At 42.1% G+C, this 21,758-nt stretch overlaps 1 pseudogene; it reads left to right on the top strand.

Moving 5' to 3' along the window:
• The first annotated feature begins 94 nt into the window (after window positions 1-94).
• LOC120561988 lies at window positions 95-20,221 on the top strand (annotated as a pseudogene).
• The last annotated feature ends 1,537 nt before the right edge of the window (window positions 20,222-21,758 follow it).

The following is a 21,758-nucleotide window of genomic DNA, read 5'->3' as shown; positions in this document are numbered from 1 at the left end:
CACCTATACTGAACTTCATATAGTATGCATACTGCATACATCGACGGTTTTTCTTGAAAAGCTTTTATTGTGAAATTACAGGAAGTCCTCTGTATCACTCTCGCTAGCTTGACTCCGCGCTGTTTCCACTAAGGTAGCGGCTCGTGAAGCAGGACTCCAGACCAGACAGGATTATCACCGGCAGACACCGCCGAGCGATATTTCTGCCTTCAATTCGCCTCACGCACCGGACCGCATCGACCTCTCCTTTCAACCGACGTGAGTAGAGACGTTAAGCCATCTAACTTACTGTGCCTCTGCAGCCCGCTTGTCATTGACAGCTCCCGTTATTAACAGTAGCTAGGTTTTTTTATTTTTTTATTTATTGGAACGGGAGAAACATGGGATTTCGAAACGCGAACGTTAACGTTACATTCTCCAGTTTATGTAGCCTCGGTCAAATTATTATTTACTATACGCAGTTAGAAGAAGAAAAAGAAGAATATCCAAAACAAGGTTGAATGAGGCCTGTAATTATTTGTAAGCCTACAGTCCCGGTTGAGCTGTGCGAGTCGATGTTATCCAGTGGAGGTTATATGGCTTATCGCCCTGCTAGCGGTGATTGTCGCTCCTAGCCTCATGGCTACCGTTTACACCGCACACAGCCAGCGGACAGGCCGCCTCCAGAGTAGGCGTTCAAAGTAGTAGCCTAAATGCGACATTTGTGCTTTATTATAACAGAATGGTGTTAACATCGACCATTCTGTCATTCCTGTAATATAACGTAAAATATTGCTGCTGTAAACCTGTCAGTGGTGCTTTATTGTTTCCTATAATATTCTTGCAACACTTCACTCCACAGAGACCTTTACATGGCAGCCGGCTGCAGCATCCGTCATCTCTCAGCCTCCAAACCTAACGGGATGACGGAGGGAATCGAGCCTCCTCACGTCGGCGAGGCGACGTTCACGGGCTGCAGGAATTCCTAAATTCGCTGTGGCGGCGGCTTGGTGATGTAAAGTGACTTTTCCATCTTTCCTGGTGTACGTCGAAGGGCAGGGTGAGCCACAAAGAAGCCCCGGAGCTGGTGGCAACTTGGAGTCTTGCTCGGGGGTACTTTGGCAGAGTGGATGGGAGGAACGCTAGACTTTATCTTCTTTACTTCAAATGAGTTGAATGAGAAGACGCTGAACTAATTAGAAAGATGGCTCACTAAAGTAGAAGTATAGCTAATACTTTGTTTTATATTTGTGTAATAATACTGCAGCCTTCATCAGGGTGGAACCTTGAAAAGAGTTGCAGCGTTGTGTAAAACAGATATATTATCAGGTCATTAGGGCATCCATATAACCCACAGGAGACACTTTGGTCATTCTGCCATCGTGATGGTGGGAGCCACCATTACCTGGGGTCTCAGGACTACTGCGGTCTAACAGACAGTTTGGTTCCCCTGTGGGAAAGAACTGGAGCGTGGTGGTCTGCCAGCACCATGGACTACCACGCTGAGTGCTGCTTCTGCGATCCGGAGGAGGGTCACAGCGGCTCGGACGAGCCGCCGCTCCACAGTATCCACGCGCCAAACCGGATCCGCCCGTCCTCGTACCGAGCCCTGAGGAGCGCTGTGTCCAGTCTGGCCCGCATCGACGACTTCTTCTGTGAGAAGATCGGTTCAGGCTTCTTCTCTGAAGTCTTCAAGGTATGTGACCCGTCTACTGATTTAACTACAACAAACCTCTGTGAGTTTATCGTTACTGGTCAAAATGTCAAACAATTAATATTATAATGGGTATATTATTATTATTGGACCTTATTATGTGGATCAGGTATCGGCCATGAAATAACAGCTCCACATTAAATACAGTGTCTCTCTCAGTGGTATATTAGTCTGGCATTGTCAGCTCTATCTCCACAGCTCTGTGTGATCTACACAACAGATGCATTCTGGGATAGGAGAAAAAACGCTCTGGGTTGTTTGCATTTGTTTAAACCAATCACAATCGTCTTGTGCGGTGCTAAGTTCCGGACACAGCGACGGTGGCTCTGCAAAATAGGCTCGGGAAGGAACTTGTTTCGGTGGAACATTTGCGCCCTGCAAAAGAAAACGCCACATACAATATTGAATGAAATTAACTGTTCACACAATACAGTATCGTGAGCTATTTAAATTAGCTGATTCATGGTTAAACTTTAATGCTTAAGTGCTTAAAAGTGACAGTAGATACTCTGCACATTGTGCACACATTTACAAAGAAACAAAGTAACCCAACTGCTTCAAGAACACTAACAATATAGTCTTCATTCTGTTTATTCTGTTTCTGACAGATAAGAGAGCTCCAGTATGAACCACATCTTTATTGTTACCATTCTAACATTTAGCTCAAAGCATCGCTGTGCCACTCAAAGTGAAACTGACATTGATTTTCTCAGATGGAGGAGTGTGGGTAAGATCCAAAACAAGGGTATTTCCCAAAATGGCTGACTTTTTCTTTTATTTCCTTAAAAAAATCTGAATATCCAAACATGATATGCAGTATTGCAAAATTCAATAACCCCACAGATACAGACCTACATTAGTGTAATACATTCATTCACAACAGATGACGTGGGGCGTCTGTGACTCAGGTGATATAAAGTGGTTGCCTACCAATCGGAAGGTCGGTGGTTCGATTCCCTGGCCCTGCAGTACCATATCGAAGTGTCCTTGGGCAAGACACTGAACAATCCTGTACAGTGTAAAAGCGCTTTGAGTGGTTGTTATGACTAGAAAAGTGCTATATAAATACGGTCCATTTACATGACACCTTAAAGTTTATGTTTACATAAATGAATATCAATGCGTCTATCTGGTACATGCAACATACTGGGTTCTGCTGCACTGCTAGCAAAGAATGGACGGAAGTTCGGGAAAGGACTGGTGGGAAAACGTAAAGCAGACGATAAAGCCACGCCAAACAACACAACTACCAAAACAAAGACAAGACAATATGTAGGGGTGACCACAGTTCGATCTAAGGAACTGGATTCAACTGCCAATTGTTGTCTTGCTGACTATCTCTTCGCGGAGAAACAGCTGATTGTTGCGCACCTCTCTCTCTCTCTCTCTCTCTCTCTACATCTCCGTCTTTCACGTAAAAACAGCTGATTGAGGCGCACCTTACTATCAAGGCGTGAAATATTTTCATCTACAAACGGGGGACCCTACAGAAAAAGTTTGGGAACCACTGATTTAGGGGAAGGCGATAGCGGGAATCGGTTTAGATCATGATGATAAGAGTATGAAGCATGTGCTACCCCATTAACAGAGTTTTCTCTGCTGCACAGAGTTCACCCTGCTGATCTTCTAGTGGTAGGACCGTATCAGCAGCAGCCGCTTTTTAAAACGTTGAATGACAGCATTTAGACTTCTAAAAAATGGGGAATTTTAGGGGAACTTCCAAGTGTGTAAAAAGGCCCAGTAGGCTAAGTATCCATAGTGCTGAGTGTCTGTGTATGATGTAACAAAAGAAAGAAGCAGGTAATTTGGTCATACCACTTCACATTGCATTTATTGCTGTTTAACCCATCCCCAAAACCACCATAGACGCTACTGTACCCAAAACTCCCAGTAAATCATTCCACAACTGAAAACCATGGATTACCAGAACCAATCATGTGCCAACACACGCACTGCCGCCTACAAATTAGGACTGCAGTCTGGAAACGTGGAGAATTACAAAGCAGCAGTCTACAATGTGAGAAGAGCAGTAAAGGAGGCAAAATGGGACTACGGGAAGAAAGTGGAACTACAATTTCAGGAGAGCAAACCCAGCGTGCGCACATGCGTGCGTGCATGTGCATGCGTGCAAGTGCCTGCGTGCATGCCTCCTGTCTGCTGCTGGGCCTCAGTAATGGCCCAGTGGATTTGTGCAGATCAGGAGGAGTGGCGGGAAATCCAGAAAGCCTATTAGTGCTATGCTATTAAATATACACACACACACACACACACACACACACACACACACACACACACACACACACACACACACACACACACACACACAGGGGTATTATGTTGATATTGAAGCTAATATTCATTACATTAAATCCCAAAGCAATATCAGTTAGCATGTCTCTTTTTAATAATATGCTCGATCTTCCCCTAAATGCATATGCAAAAAGGAGAGAGGTACGATCAGCAAACTAGTGATTCTGAATTCCTTTTATTCTACTGTTATTTCACTTGGTATATGTTTATGTTTATTGCATCTTATCTTTCTAACCAATGCTTAGACTGATGGAATAAATGGCTTGGGACCACTTAAGTAGGGTTAGGGTAGTTAGGGTTTTCTTTTTTGTAGGTTGTAAATGTTATTGTATAAAACCTGTTCCTTTTTTATTCAAACAATATAATAGTATTTATAATGCGTGTTATTTGCTAGTGTCTGGGCCCCTATACACAAGCTTTAAAGCGCCCATATTATGCTCATTTTCAGGTTCATAACTGTATTTTAAGGTTGTACCAGAATAGGTTTACATGGTTTAATTTTCAAAAAACACCATATTTTTGTTGTACTGCACAGCTCTCTCTCACTGCTGCAGATCCTCTTTTCACCTGGTTTCTGTTTTAGCTACAGAGTGAGACCTCTTTTCATCTTCTTCTTCTGTACTATCTTTGATTGCACTCGCACATGCTCAGTAGCTCAGATGTAAATCATGTCAGCTAGCTAACTCTAGAGACAGTAAAAGAAAGGCTGTTTCTCCAACTTTGGTCAGTTCCAAGGCAGGATTAGCTGGGAGACTTCTAAATGAGGGAGCACATGTAAGTAGTTCTTTTGTAGATTATGGTGAACTTGTGTGTGTTGTAGCAGTGCTTTGCTATTGAGAACGACGTAGCATGCTAGCGTTAGCATTAGCGTTAGCATTAGCCTTAGCATGCTAATGCTAACGGTTAGCATGCTAACGAGCTAACGGTTGCGGTTAGCCAGCTCATTTCGGACTGTGACATCACAGTCTGAGCCGATTTTGAACAGCTCACCAGGAGACTGAAGGCAGGACACATTCAGAAACCGTATCTCACTCAAAACAGCATGGATGGATTTTTTTCAAAGTTTGTATGTGTGTGGAAGCACCAGAGACACAAAAGAACACCCCAAATCCCAGAAAAAGTGATTTTTTCATAATATGGGCACTTTAAATAGCTTACCAGGTTGTCCCATTTCACATATCTGCATTACGCCTTCTGATTGTACTTGTTTTTTTACTTTTGTGAATAAAACTGAACTAAACTCACTTAACTAAAACGCAGTCTGGATCTTCAGCAACTCACACCTTCTCTGGTTGTTTTCCAGGTGCAGCATCGGATCACAGGGCAGGTGATGGCCCTGAAAATGAACACGCTGGCTAGCAACAAAGCTAACATGCTACGAGAAGTACAGCTCATGAACAGGCTTTGCCACCCAAACATACTCAGGTAGGTTTTCATTTATATTATATGTAGCCAGGTGAGTTTAGATCAATACAATGAGTGTGAATTGTCTCTGATCAGGTTAAGTCAGTGTTGCCTCTTTTATTGTAATCCACTTTTTATCATTCAGTGTTACAATGCAGACAGTGAAACCAGTCTCCCCCAGCCTTAGCAAATACTGCTAATACACCTATTAGTCTGGTTTCAGGGGACACATGTACTGTTGTACTGGTCCACTTAAGGCAGGGACACACATTATGCCTGTCAGGCCGATGATAATTAAGATGTGGGCGTTACAATAGATCACAGTGTTGACTCGGCTGTTAAAGGAGAATTCCGGTCGATTTCAACACGTAGCTCTGTCGTTTGTAAATTTGGAGTGCTGTCAGTAGCGAGAACAACGAAAACAATCGGTGCTGCCTACACCGTGTTATCCTCCTGCTAGCGTTAGCACCCAGGAGGCTGAAACAGGGCAGGTTTTAAACATGCTTTAGCCTCTCAACATGTTCAAAATGTCACTACAATTGCCTACCCATGTGAAGTGATTCCTTCTGAGTGAACACAGTGAATCTGACTGCAGTAGATGTGAAAGAAATGCATAAAAGTTGTGTTAATTCAGCTCTGTTTAGTTCTGGTGGTGAGACGGCAAGACCAGTGCTTAGGGACCGTCTACAAACAAAATATTTATTAATTTAATGATTAAATAAGGTATTATCTCCAAACTTACCTCAATTATAACTTGTCTCCTGCTAGTTGTACTACAGCACTTTAAAAAATAAGCATATGCCTATTTTTGAAAATATTTTTGGAGGAGAGTGATAGTTAGGAATAAAGTGTATCAAGCTTGGCCCAGTGCTCCAGATGTATAAACATGACATTATGCTGCATTTCCACTGCATGGTACGGCACGGCTCTACTCGCTCTTTTTTGGTTTTCCATCGGCAAAAGTTGTGGATAGTACCTGTTAGGTTGTACTTTTTTGGTATCCAAATAAGCTAGGTAAATTTTAGGATGACGGATCACACGGCTCAAAGTCAGAGATTCCAGTTGGCTAAATCCAAGCACTTTTAAGCTTCTCTTAATTACTCAGTAAAACCAAGCAATTTCAAGACCTTGATTATTATTATTTTGAATCCACGCACTTTCCAAACCCTGGGCAACCCTGATTCCAGAATACGGCCTACAGAATTAAAAATAAATCATTTTTCTTCCCCTCTCCCTCTCAGGTTTCTTGGGGTTTGTGTGCACGAAGGTCAACTCCACGCTCTGACTGAGGTAAAACCATCACTCATATCTCTATTCTTTTTATATTGTCAGCTCTCTTTAGTTCTTCAAAATCTGGAGAGTTTTATCTCTTTTTTTCTCACTTTGAGTCTGTCTCTTCCATGAATTGATTTGCTCTGCAGAAGACAATCATATATTAATTGGCTTCTGGTCTATGTTTCCTTCTATCTGCACCTATGCTCCTCAGCAATACAAGACGGTTTTGTCTGAATGATCTAATTTTCTACGATACATACATAAAACTGACGTTACAGTGTAGTGTCTTACTCAACTCTTAATGTGCACATTACCAGCCAAGAGCATTTAAAATAGACAGGGAAAACCTAACCTGAACTATAATAATAAATGTGACAAACATGAGAAACACATTGTTTTATACTTTCTAACAGTTTCAGTGGGCAAAGTGAAACAGTACGTGGGTTTGGGTGACTGCACAGATAACAAAAATGATATAACGTCTAACAAAGAGATACACATACCTGCAGAAGACAATATCTGCCTCCGTTATTTACATTACACAGTAAAAGTGTGAAAAGAAAAAGAGTTAAACAAAGCATCGTTAAAACGTATATTTAACCGTAAAAACGGCAAGTTAATATCACTGTATTAACATTGAGACAATACATATTAAAGAGTCACAACACAATATTCAAAGAAAGCAGCAGCACTTTCCACACAACCTACCTCAGCAATACAAGATGTTATTGTGAGGAGGAAACGGAAGCTACGGCCACTCAGGAAGCTCAGTGCAGCAACAACATTTCTGCAGAAAACAATAGCAATATGATAAATAAAATAAACTCAATAACATAAAATTCCCAAATACTCAACAAATCATTAAATAATGATTAAAATTAAATCAAATATAAATTCTAAATGAGAATGAATAAAGTGCATTTTTAACTCTGTTATGGCTGGATCAGACTACACAAATTCAGCCCGATTTTGTCCTGACAGACACGTCGCAGACAAACGTGTGTAGTCATACATCATCAAAGATCAGCGATCTAATGTCTGGGACGCTTCACGGCCACGACGCAGAAAGTCTAGCATGACCGAATTGTTTGTCTTTTTCCGCCTGGTGTGAGATGTTCCTTGACATTGACCAATAGGAAGAGAGAGTGCTCTCTGCCTCTCTGGCGCACATATGTAAACATGGCGAAAAAAGGAGAGACGCTGAGGAAAGATCGTTCTCTTAATACATCCGTGGGAAAGATACACACAAGTATAGGCTTTTTTCACGGCAGGGATCGCCCCGCTTCCCAGCATGGTACGCTAGTGGGCTAGCCACTAGCAGTTATCTGTTTCTCTTCACTGACCACTGACAAGCAAAGAAAACAGCCTACACCCTCCTATGGCTGCACCTGATTGGACAAACGCCACACGTGGGGCTCCCGGATTTCAAAACAGACCATAATGGCGGCTTGTTCGGAATAGGATCTCTTATTTTACGAAAACAGTTCACCGAAGCGTGTTTCTGAATACACTTTAAGCGAGAAATATGCCATGCAGTTGCTGAATCTGTATTTATTTCAGATTGACAATGTTCAGTTTAAAATAGTTTTTCAGAGGCTGCTGCTCCACCAAAGCGTCGACCTATGACCTATCATGCGTGTGATCTTAACGACAGCATGCGATAATTGGTCGGGGGGGGCTGGTCGGTGTCATACTTGTAGTGTTGCCACTCTTCTGTCCAAGACACAGCAAGATTTTCTGGCAACATGTCTGTCCAGTCTGACATAGTGACTGTTGTGTAAGACTAACAAATTGTGTAGTCTGATCCTGGCATTACACAAACATGTGTAATGTCCATATGTTAACTGCTGATGATTACATGTGTAGTGGTTACCATAGTTACCACTGAGGTGTAGCTGAACTTCCCCTCCACCAGAGGACTCTGTTTACTGTGAACTGTGCTGAACACTTTCATCCAACTCAGTCTAATGTGATCTGCTTAGAGTATTCATTGGTGAACAATTGTGAGCCTCACTACAATAAGCCTATACAACTTACAAAAGTAGCCTCTCATCATAAACCATGTAGTGCTTGAGAAATCCTGCTGATATTACAGTAAAATATATCATGTTAATAGAAAATGAAGACTGTAAAACACATCACAGGGTCAAAGCAGAGTAGAGACTAACAGGACAATGATCTGCACCTCCACAAAATACACCATGGGGCAGATTAATAAACACAGCCAGACTGACTGAAAATAATCATTAGTTGCAGCCTTATTCGTGTGTTTGGTGTCTATGTGTGTCAGCATATGTAAAGGCAGATTAACTGAAGACATGTTACTGTTTCTCTCCGTAGTACATAAACGGAGGCAACCTGGAGCAGCTGTTGGACAGCGATCTGTACCTGTCGTGGTGCGTCAGGATCGGTCTGTCTCTGGATATCGCCCGAGGGCTGCAGTACCTGCACAACAAGGGCATATTCCACAGAGACCTCACCTCCAAGGTACAGCATTTATCACGAGGGCTATGTCAGCTACATTGATCTGTTTACAGAGACTAACTTTACCTGGAGACAATACACCGAATCACTGTGACGATGCGCTAACACAAAAATCACTTCCAGGTAGACAATGGCAGTTGACTTTAATATTAGACATATGTAAAATCTTGTAGATTTCTGTTGTCATTTTCAGCCAAAACTGTACAGTTTAAGGATATATACATTTAAACACAGGGGTCTGACCTGTCTGACGTTTCTACTATCCTTATTCTCTGTCCTGTGTTGCTTTGCTAGCGTCTTTGATAAACCAAATCTAGCGTTAGGAACAGCAACATCTCACCCCCGGTCGGACTGACTGCTAGTTTGGGTGGTGTCATCTTCTTTAGTCTGTGGCCCAACAGGTAAATAAGGGCTCCAAGCTAATGTTAGTGAAAACATGCATTTTAGATGACTGAGGTGAAAGTATATCCTGTTGTTCCTCAGCGCTGATAAATTGCATGTATGAGATGCAGGAGTTTTCTACCCGGAAGTTATTGTAAATAAACATTGTGATTGGGTCTATAAACGTAATGTATTTCTGCCATTATAATGAAAGTCTGTGTAAAGTACAAAGGGAACAGTTTCTTGCATCCCTTACTGTTGCTAGGAGATGTGGGTCAATGCCTTTCATCCTGTCGCCAACACAAATTAACAACAGGAAACAAGTGTTTCCAATCTGAGTGCATCGGTAGCCACGGCAGTGAGGAGGGAGCATGGCCGTGTCCATGTCGATCTGACATCAGCACTGTGTCAAAAATCATAGCCCCCTCATTCCTTTGAATGAAACCAGTAAGGTGTAGTGGCGTATTTCTCAGCTTCCCAGGAAGTCCGCAAAACTATCTGCATGGCTGGACTAGAGATCAGTGAGAAAATGTATTTTGTACTTGTACATGTACATGTGTATTTAAATTCATCAATAGGCCCATTGTTTTTTACCAATAGTTGTTTGTTTTTCTGTGCAGAACTGTCTGGTTCGCTGTGATAATGGCATGTTCACAGCTGTGGTGGGAGACTTTGGCCTGGCAGAGAAGATCCCTGACTACAGGTCAGTGGGGGAGGGGGGGATCCAGAATCTTGATGTCCTTGCCTCTGGTTAATAACAAACCCTTCATGAAAGAATTGTAGTCAGCAATTTCATTCTGATGTCATTCTTAGCTTGGCATCACCATCTGAGCCATACCTAATCCTTACAGTATCAGTGTTTCCCACACACAGACTAATTTGTGGCGGTGCGCCACACAATCAACACCGGCCGCCACATAATGCTTTTCCTTATTATTTATTTTTTTTTGACGCTATTTAAAACACGCAGCGTGTTCGTTCAGCTGCATTTCCTTTCCCTGCTCTCCTCCGTCTCTCTCTGTCACTCACATCTCTCTCACATAGGCTACACACACACACACACACACACACACAGCCCATGCACACAGCGTCTGTCTCCATGAAAACGAGAGAAGACGTCTGGCGAAATTCACAAGTTCACAAAAGGTTGGCATCTCGTGAACACCTTTACACAATCACACATTAAAAAGTCCTAAAAAAATATTTTATATTCTGAATACAATGTTGTCAGTGTGTTAATGTTGGAGTCCCAACCCGACCCTGCTTCAGAAAGTTAACTAGTCGCAAGTTTACGGTAAAATGCAGTTGGGTTGTCGAGGTCAAAACACTATCAGCTGTGAATCAAATAAACGTATTATAAATAATATTATGTCATTTTTTTTACTTTTACACTGAATGTTTGCTGCTTCAATCCAGATGAATATTGAAAGTAAATTATTTTGCGCGACTGAAAAAGGTCCGTGTTGAGGATGAGGACCAGTCTGAACCGGAGGTATCAGTCTGAAACAGAGCTGAACAGTCCGACCAGTGGAATTAGTTATGTTATTATTTTGTTTACAATATTTTCAGGCTTCAACCAGTGCTGCTCAATCATAAAGACAGGGTCAGGGAGAGAAAGAGATAGATTTTTTTAGGCATTGAAGAAAGAGTAGGAGCAACAGCGTGTCCTCCTTAGTTTTTAATACTTGATTGTTACGAAAATAAGTATTTTAACCACCCCCACCCCCCGGTCTGACATGGGGCGACCCGGCTGTTGCTTTATTGTTTGCATTATGTGTAGAGTGGGGTCTAGTTTTACGTCATAGTGTATCTATAATATACAAAATATTATGAATAAAATCATAGTGCTGGCCCACAGCAAATTTGGACCAGTGCAGTGTATCTGAATGAGAATGTGTCTGACGGGACAGCTTGCTTTCTTTGCAGTGATGGTGCGGGGAAGCAGCCTCTGGCCATCGTGGGCTCCCCCTATTGGATGGCCCCTGAAGTTTTGAGAGGAGAGCTCTATGATGAGAAGGTAAACCTGCTTCATCTTTGGTGTCTGCACAACTCACACAAACACCTACTGGAGTGAAGTGTATTATTAAATGACCACCTAAGTCTTCCTCTTACTGAATTATAGGCAGCAAAACACACTGTTGGTCATTTCAATACACTCAGGGGTTTTACTTTTTCTAGTATGATCTGTGGTGAAAGTTAGTTAGTGTTAGCAAACTTTAGGCCAAATCCACACTACTACGTTTTGGTTTAAAAACTTTAGCCACATTTACGCGCTACGCTGGTCTATGTAATGACGGCGCCGTTGATTACGGGAAGGTGTTTACGTAGGTGGAGCGTTCAACACAGTAGGCTGTGAGAAAGTGAAAATGGAACTCGTGAGCAGAAAAAGTGTTGTTTGGCAGTACTTTCAGTCAAAAGAAGGCCATTCAAGTCCAGCTACATGTTCAATTTGCAATGCAGATTTGTCTCGTGGTGGTGAGGACCCTAAACAATACACATCATCGCTGCTGTTAAAACATTTGCGTATGAAACATCTGAAAGAATACGAGTTGCACATGAAGGAATCTCCAGACAGCAGCCAGAATGCAGCAACTTCAGGTACGGCAAAGGAAGGACAGTCCCAGCTAACAACTGGTGTTAACCAGACGACCATTACCAGCTTTGCTAGCCCTACACTGAATGAAAAATACACTACTGTGGACGTTGTTTACTTCATTAATGCGTTTACTGTGTTAATGGACTGAGAATGGGAGTAGGATTTGGTATTCGGTTTCGGATTCAGAATCTTAACCAGTGGATTCGGTATTTGGCCAAATCCCAAAAATCTGGATTCGATGCATCCCTATTTTCTATCCATGATGATTTCCAACCGCAGAGTAATGTCAGACAGTCTGCTTCCTGTTTACAGTGGCACCTGCATGCCCAGTGTATGTGAATGGTCATGTGATATGTGTTGTCATGTTGATATGGACCGAGATTAGTTCTGTTACTGAAACTAAAGCTCTTGTGTGGACAGAAATTGTTTTTGTCTTAAAACGACGCTTAAAAATGAAAATGTAGTAGTGTAGACGTAGCCTTAGATAGATATTACTGACTAACACGTATGGCTCTTCTCTTGTGCTACTTTTATACTATGTTATAGCAAAGTTCCGCTCATACGCCCACTCAACCAATCGCGAGTCAATCCCAGCTGTCAGTGATTATGTTTCACCCCGTTTTATAGAATCAAATAGCTAATAAAACCAAATTTTGTATCAGAAAATGAACACTTGAACAAACATCAGAACTACCTGAAATAACAGAAACCATCTGTTAAAAAATGTATTTGACATGTACTTTGACTTTTTTAGTTTGGCCCATGTCCCGTCCACTAACATGGAGGGGGCCTGGTTTATGACCTATACTGCAGCCAGCCACCAGGGGGCGATCCAGATGTTTTGACTTCACTTATACAGTCTATGCATCCACCCCTGGTTTTACAGTTTTTTCCGATTGCTAAACGACAGTGGGCACAACTGAAGCCACATGTGCAAACCTCAAACTCCAGTCTGCACTACCACCAGTCACCTGAACTAAACAGTTCACATCACCTGCAGAACTCATTCACAGCAACACAACTCTTCACACACGTCTCAGAACAGGCTCAGTGCAGCCAAACACTCAGAACAATCCTTATCTAGATAACACACACACTCTCACTCAGAACACACTGAGACACACACACTGTCACTCAGAACACACTGAGGGTAAAAACACTAGCGTCAAACACCAATACACAAATTACAAACTTTCTCATCTTTACAGTTTGAACAATTTGAGTGACTTGACACTACTCAATAGTTTATTTAAGGAAAAAATATAGATTGTAGAGCATACCAGTTTTTACATAAGGTAAACAAGAAGGAATAAAAATCAGCTGTTTTCTTCAATAAAGTATTTTGTCTCTAGTAATTTCTGGAATTACTGGGGCAAAAAAACTAAAGGTACATACGTAACAGTACCAACGAATAGTGTGACTAATCCTGCCTCTCTCCAGCATCATGTGGCGAGTTTTCTTCATCACATTATATGTCTGCATCATCTCTAGATACTAATGAATGTGGTGTTTCCATTGCTTTCACCTCCATTACTTTCTGAAAAACAGTAAGAATGCAGTTTTACTATTGTAAAGATATAGTGTTTTTCACTTTTTTTTATAGCTGTGTACATAACCTCAGACATCTTCCCTGGACATATTGGTATCTTTGCTCTTTTACCTGTTTCTCTCAAACGGTACAGTGTATAATTGTTTCATTCTCATTTGGTGTTTGTATACAAAGAAAGTCTTTCTGAGCTTTCTCTACTGTATATAAATACCGTATATGTTCACTAACTAGTCTAAAACCAGACACCTGCTTAGGCTTTCAGCTAAAATTGCAATCAGCAGTGTTTGATAGGCGCCAGACTGAAATCTATTCTGTTTTGAATGTGTGGTTAACAGTGTTGACAGCAGTGTGTTAGCATCTGAACAAAGTGCTGTAAATCTACAGTGTTGTGCACGTTATGGTTAAAGTCATGGGATAAGTGTGTAGAGTTTTGAAAACTGTGTTCAAGCGATGAAAAATGATCTAGAGTTTGGTCCACATGAACTGCTGCTGTGCAGACTGGAGTTAGAGTTTTGCACGTGACTCCAGTTGTGCCCAGAGTCGTTTAGCAATCGAAAAAAACTGTAACACATTGTATGAGATGGATTTGGAGTGCTGAACCTGATCAACTTCTCACAGTTTTCACGTTTTATGACACAAATACCAGAAGCTGTAAACCCCAAACTATTTGTGTTGGTATCAACCCTCTACTACCCATAAGGCTGCAGTTTACCGCTGTGTGGAATCTAGTTTGAGGCCTAACCTAACCTATGTGTGCACTTCCTCTCCTCTGCTCAGGTGGATGTGTTTGCGTACGGCATCATCCTGTGTGAGATCATTGCCCGGATTGAAGCTGATCCTGACTTCTTACCCAGGACAGAGGTAGCCTTCTTGTGATTTATTCTGCTTGTGTAGTGGTGTGTCGCTCCCTCACAGACCGAAACATGTTGCTGCTTTAATAATTATGGCGGGAAGAATAATAAGAAATAATATTTTCTATGTCAATGTTCTAAACCGCTCTCTAGGAGAAAAGTGTATCTGTGTGTCTGTATATGTCCGTGTAAGTCGTAATTGTATAACCTGTATTTGTAGCCTCTATAGCAGAGATCTTCAACAGGCTATAGCTAAAGTATACATACACATACACAAGGAATTTGACTTTGGTAGGTGTTAACTCTCTATACATTCATCAAATAGACATGTAGTAGTAAACATAAACAAATAGTAATATAGACACATACTGTACAATAGAGACAACAATATAGTTGTAGATTGGAATGATAAGTATTTCTATTATTGTAGGTCCAGTTTAATATGCAACTTGTACAATATATGTAGAAGGGGGTCCTTGATCCATCTCTCTTTTAGTTAAGGAGTCCTTGGCTTATAAATCGTTGAAGACCCCTGGTCTATAGTTATTGATATTTGATAAGCAGTGATTTAATATTTGCAACGTAGCAACAAGACATGGAGGATTGCATTGAAACCTGTGTGTGTGTGTGTGTGTGTGTGTGTGTGTGTGTGTGTGTGTGTGTGTGTGTGTGTGTGTGTGTGTGTGTGTGTGTGTGTGTGTGTGTGTGTGTGTGTGTGTAGGACTTTGGTCTGGACGTGGATGCATTTGAGAACATGGTTGGGGATTGTCCAGCTGCGTTCTTTAGCCTTGCTGTCGCCTGCTGTAATGTAAGTGTACGCACACACACACACACACACACACAGTCTCATTAGCATACCCAAACGGAATCTGCAGACTTTTTTTTACCGTTTTCAGCGATGATCCAGAATGGAAATCTGTGGAATTTAGCGGTCTGTTTTTCTGGTTGAAACAGACGTGTTAACATTTTGAGTTTTATATCAGTTTTTTTTTTTTTTTTTGTTGAAAATCTGCGGAATTCTGTGAGGCCCTGCTCATAAGGTTGCAGAGTGTATACTTGTTTTGACTTCCAATGTACTTGTCTGACACCCCCATGGACAGTTGGACCTCTCTCTCTCACTCTGCGTGTCTTTGTTGACAGCATGTTACTAACTTCTCTAAATTAATGTTTTCTTGATGTTAACATACATTCTTCATATGTGGCTCTTTGTCGTTGTGTTTTCAGATGAGTGCAGTGAGCCGTCCCTCGTTCTCTGACATCGTCTTCACATTTGAGGGCATGGAGAGAGAAGACGAGAGAGAGAAGCCCATTGCACTCGGTAAAAGGATCAAATATAATTTAAATTTTGATGTCTTCATAAGGGTAAAGGCACTGTTGATATGGGTGCTCCAACAACTTACAGGGCTTTTCTCTGAAGACTCTGATCTGTCCCCTATCTTTGAGCATAGTAAGTGTAGTGCTAGGGTAGGGAGGGGAGGGAAAAGCATCATACATATAATATAGCGTAGATGGCCAACATTGTGATTATCCAGAGGGTGTGCATTACCTTTGATTAACTGTGCAGCTGGGCTGTAGCCAGTGATAACTACTCATATTTATATTTTATAGTCATTCATACAGCCATCAAAACCTGGTGGGGGCTACTTCCCTTTTCCTCTTTGCATATTAGACATTCATTTATCATATTTGATGTGGGGAGCCCCTTCAAGACAGAACCTTGAGATGCGATTATAAAGCAGGACATATTTAAGGCCCTTATCATGTCAGGTAATATTAGTGGTGAATATTTCCAAGCAAACTTTGAATAAAAGTAGCACAAGCCATTTGACACAGGACCCTGGAGTAGTTGCTACAGCTTCTCACACGTCAGATGGTTTCCCCCTCTCAGGGTTTCCCCTAGAGAGTTAGCTTACGTCATGGCTGACTGAGACAGAGTAGCGTTGAATTCTGGGAAATAAGATTCTGGTATTTTCTGATAATTCTCCAAAAAAATCTGCTTTTGTTTACCTGCTGGAACTGGGACTCTTTAACATGTGATTAAGCATGAACACTTCTCCAAAAACTGTTTCTGATTCACTCTGGTACAAGAATATGATGAAAAAGAGGATGAAACAGTTCTGGAGAGTTTGGTTGGTATTGTGTTTTTTCCACCTCAAAGATAAAGACTACGTTTAAGTGTACACAATATTCCGTTTTTTGCCCTTATTCCAAAAAAGGCAAAATTACGACTAAGCTTTTTTCATGGCTAATGAAAATTTATATTCCACTAATATTCCAGTTTAAATGTAGCCATGCAAACTCTGCCACACTGCTCACCCTAACATAAGTCTTTCAGAATGTTCAAAAGTAGGTGTTTCTTCTTCTGACCAGAGATTCGGAAAAAGGCTTTATTCGGAATGTCCAAATATATGCTGTTAATATGCTGTTTACATGGCCTGTGTCAAGTTCGGAATTTTGTCATATTCGGATTAATAGTGGAATGTTAGTATGCATTTAACATACTAAAAGCATAACCAAATGTTACGACCCAGCTCGCTCAGAGTCACAGGTGCACAAACTACGAAGGAAAGAAAGGGCGCGTGGGTGCTGTTTAAAACAAAGAAACAAATAGAACCAAAAAAGGACTTTAAAAATAAGAGATAAACAACTAAAATATACAAACAAACCTAGAAACAAAACCTCACTATGTAGTAGGGGTGTGCAAAAAAATCGATTCATATTCAAATCGCGATTCAAGCTCTGCCGATTCAAAATCGATTTATAGAATTCCAAAAATCAATTCATATTTAAAAAAATTAAATAAATGTAATTATTATTATTACTTTTTTATTGTATATCTACTGCAATCGCATGGGAAAAGTAACATACTACTACTGCTACTACTACTACACACTGTGAATCGTTTTTTTTTATCGAGAATCGATATTGAATCAAATCATGACATTTTCTGAATCGTGTACCCCTACTATTTAGTTCAACTTTAAAACAAAACACAAGAAAACAGCACCACTAAAACTTAGTGAAACCAACATAAAATATCTACGATCGTGATGTATATCAGTATTTTAAAACTGAACCCTGGCCCAGTCTCCCAGGTAGTCTTACCTTAGTGAGCACCTCAAATCAAACGCATGCAATTACTTGATATTCGACAAATATTCAACAAGCATTTAGCAAAACATTCAACAAAGCACAACCAGTCATGTCGGCAGGCTGATCAAGGAAAATTACAGCTGCAGCCAGTGACGATCGGACCCCATATACGTATATACACAGGGGAGCCTGAGGATTGAAAAGGGGAAACAGGGTGCCGCTCCTATCAGTGTCCTCTAGCATCACGTAGGAAGAGGGAGGGCTCAAACTAACTGGGCCAATCCCTGACTGGAGAACGCACATCCTTCTTGGCATGTTACAAATAATGACAAACAGAGTTAAACACAGGGAAAGGTGCCAGCGGCAGCCGTAACACCATATTATACACCAGATAATAACTCCCAGTGTCATTTGTCTTTGTGTTCATGTTCCATTTCACTTACATGTCTGTCTCCCTCCTTCCCTTGCTCAGAGCCAGTGGCAGCAGACGTCAGCCCGTACCGGCGCCGCAGCTCTCCTTGTCACCCGGGTGACCGCAGCCAGCAACGGCAAGGCTTAGCGAGGAGCCAATCAGACACGCTATCCCCGGGCACCGAGACGCCTCTTCTCCTCGGGACCCCTATGCGGGTCAACCCCTTCTCTCTCAGACAGGACCTGAATGGGGGGCGGTGTAAACTCTTAGACACACCTAGCAAGTCCGTCATCTCCCTGACATTTACCCTCCCGGCGCTTCGCGACCCTTGCTCCTCCCCCCACCTTCTCCGAGGGATGCCAGGGATGCGAGCGCTGCCGAGGAGGTGCCAGTCGCTCCCCTGTACTCCAGAGCTCAGCTGGACTGTAGCCTTGCCAAGAGACACGGAGGGGAAGGAGGAGGAAAAGGATGAAGAAGACAACAGAGTGGCGATTACAAGAGGAACAGAGGAGGATGTGTGGGACCACATGAGGAAGAAGACAGGGGCGTCAGAGGAGGCAGATGAGAGGTTGCAGGTAGAGCAAATGGAGATAACTGACAAGAGAGAGTTGTTAACGGAGGAGGATGGGATGGAAGAGGATTCATGTCTTTCTGTGGAGCTGGAGATGGTGTGTCTGGAGCGGTTAGAGGAAGAGGAGGAGGAGGAGAATGTACATCTAACAGAACCCATGGACTGTACCAAGTCTCCTGAGCCAGCAGAGGGAGTCATTGACTCCTCACCTGGAAGACCCCTGCTCACCTCCACTTGCTCCTCCTCCTTACAGACCAATGGCTGGCGACTCCCCATCTCCAACGGACCGCGCTGCCTGCTCTGCCACGACTGGACAACAACAACGGCGCAGCCCTTGTGATTGGTCAGCAGGTGCGGTGGGGTGGAGGAGAGCGTGCAAATGGTTACAGCGGCTCCCAGCTCCAGTCCTCTGACCCTAGCGGCACCTCTGAGCAGGATGAGGTATTTTCCTGTCCAGGCTGCTGTCTGGTGGGTCTGAGTTTTCCCTTTGTGTGCCTCCGGGGTTCAGCTGCTGTGCCCGCCCCCCGCCGAAATGCTTCGTTACCACGGCGACTCTACCAGAACCTCAACGGTACCATAACCGGTGGCAGCGCTTCCTCGTCAACCCCAGCCGCCCCAGCAACCAAAGCTCTACTGTGTCGAAGCACAAATGGACTCGTAGTGGGTGGGCCCTCGGTGCCATGTGAGCCTGGCCGGTCCCTGCCGGAGGTCCAGACATGAGTCTGCTGACAGGGGGATGCACCAGCACTACATTTTAGCGGACAAACTTAGTAACACTAAGGGCACTTTCACACCTGTAGTTCGGGGGTGAAGTTGCAACGTTGTTGCATTTTTCATTTGGTTCAGGTTGCGTTCAGACTGCACTTTGTCAGGCGCACCAAACGTTGTTAACAAAAGTCACACGGTTGAAACGGTCGCTGGTCTATTGGACAGAATATCCGAATGACGGTGTTTTTTTAAATGGGGGTACTACTTTAGTACCCATAGAGGTACTTTGGAGTACTGCAGAGGGTACGTGAGATTTTTTTTAAATGTTAATAAAATATCAGTCATGCATAATTCCTAAAATAATTAAACTATAATAATGAATTCTTTAAGTGAAACATTCAACATTTGAAATGTAGCATTTAAGTGTTTTTCAGTTACAAGATTGTTGTTTGATAAACAAAACACTGATGGTTCAGCACTATAATGTACCTCTTTATTTAGGCATTTTTCTACCAAAATAGTTTGTACTGGTCAGGGGGTACTTGGCTAAAAAAAGATATTTCCAAGGGGTGGTTTATTGACAAAAGTTGGAGAACCACTGTTTTAGAAGAAGATGAACAATATGAGCAGCTGCCAGACAGCGAGGGAAGGAGATGGGGCCGGGCCTGATGAGAGAGAGAGATGATGATGTGTTGTCACCCAGACGATGAGCAATATGTAGTCACAATAAGTTATGGATTAAACCATCTATTTTATTCTATATATTTCAACTTTGCACACAATTTACGGAGTTCATAAATTGTGTGCAAAGTTGAAATTGCAGGCTAGTTTGTGCACTATTTTTTGTTTACATCCTATATTTGGGTTGGATATCATTCTCAGCTAAAGTGAACTGAAGTCCTTCAAGCGGACCACAGTTTTGGTCAGCACCAAAGTTCCAACGACCTTTCACACCAACCCAAACGAACCGGATTATCCAACGAAACGCTCCTGGACCAAACAGCTGAGGTGTGAAGTCACCCTAAATGTTGCTTCGCAAATACTGAGAACCCAATACTGAGCCCAGCATTTGTGTGTGTTAATAATTCTGTGCAGTCCCAGCAAACAGTAATAGTTTGGTGGTTAAAGTGCCATCGCACTCATGCGTAGATGGTCAAATACAGAACATTCCTGGAATTTGCACCAATGTTGGGTAGAAAGATGGTTGTGCATATTGCTGGTGTTTCCACTCTTACTTGGAATTATCATTTTACAGACATTACATGCTTTGGACCATTTCTTCCTTTCCACCATGACTCCTTCAGTGTAGTGGCATAGATGCATGAGTTTGGCGTCATTGATTTGCAACGCGCAACTGACAAAAAACATGGCAGCATTGATAAAAGGAATTGGAACCAGTTCTAGATTCCCATCCCTAGGCCCACTACTGATGGACACACTGCACTGTTAAGCCCAGGTTTCTATATGGAGTTAACACAAACATGTGAAGCACAGTGGGCAGGTCCAAAACCATATTTAAAAAACAACACTGTTTTTGATTCTATTTAATTAATTTAACAATAACTACAGGGGAATATTTATATAATGAATCAAGATGATTTACTTCCTAAATGTGTGTGTGTGTGTGTGTGTGTGTGTGTGTGTGTGTGTGTGTGTGTGTGTGTGTGTGTGTGTGTGTGTGTGTGTGTGTGTGTGTGTGTGTGTGTGTGTGTGTGTGTGTGTGTGTGTAAGCTGATATCTGTTGCTTGGGGGACTTAAAGGAAGAAACTCTTGGGCTTGTCACGTAAAATCTTTTGCACTTGCAGGAACACACCAGGCTTTTATTTAATGGTGCTTTATTTATATCTGTGCTACTGGTTTATATGTGTGTGTGCTTCTGGCCCAACAAATTAAACACCATTCATCCTTTGACATCTCCTCCCCCTCATCTTGTGTGTGGACATGTGCATTTTGATCACACTGTTGTAACTTAAAAATGGTATGCGGAGCAGGTATGCATATTTATTGTACAGAATACAGATCATTCCACACACTGTGTGTGTGTATGTGCTTTTGAGCGAAGGGTAGAGTGATGGATAATTGCAGGATAGCCTTCATCCCTTCATTTCTGATGTTAAACCATGATTTTTTGCTTCATTTCTATGTTCTGTTCTATACAACTGCGTGCAATAATCTGGTAATAAACACAAGTGGTTGTGCATAACCCTCTGTGCGGTTTTTAATTCTTTTTTTAACATTTACTGAATAGTTGAAAGTGAAAGAGTGCTGCCCTCGGGAGATGATGAAGTTGAGAGATAGGAACATTAGGAATTTCAAGTTAAAAAGACTAGGTAAAAACTTATGGCTGGACTGTGTACAGTTATTGTGCTTAACTGTGGCCATACTAAATAGTCAACAGTGGTGTCTATACCACTACTATATATATATATAT

The sequence above is a fragment of the Perca fluviatilis genome, chromosome 1 (assembly GCF_010015445.1).
Source record: "Perca fluviatilis chromosome 1, GENO_Pfluv_1.0, whole genome shotgun sequence".
NCBI lineage: Eukaryota > Metazoa > Chordata > Actinopteri > Perciformes > Percidae > Perca > Perca fluviatilis.
Note: the sequence above shows the minus strand (reverse complement) of the source record. Positions and strands in the feature narration are given on the sequence as shown.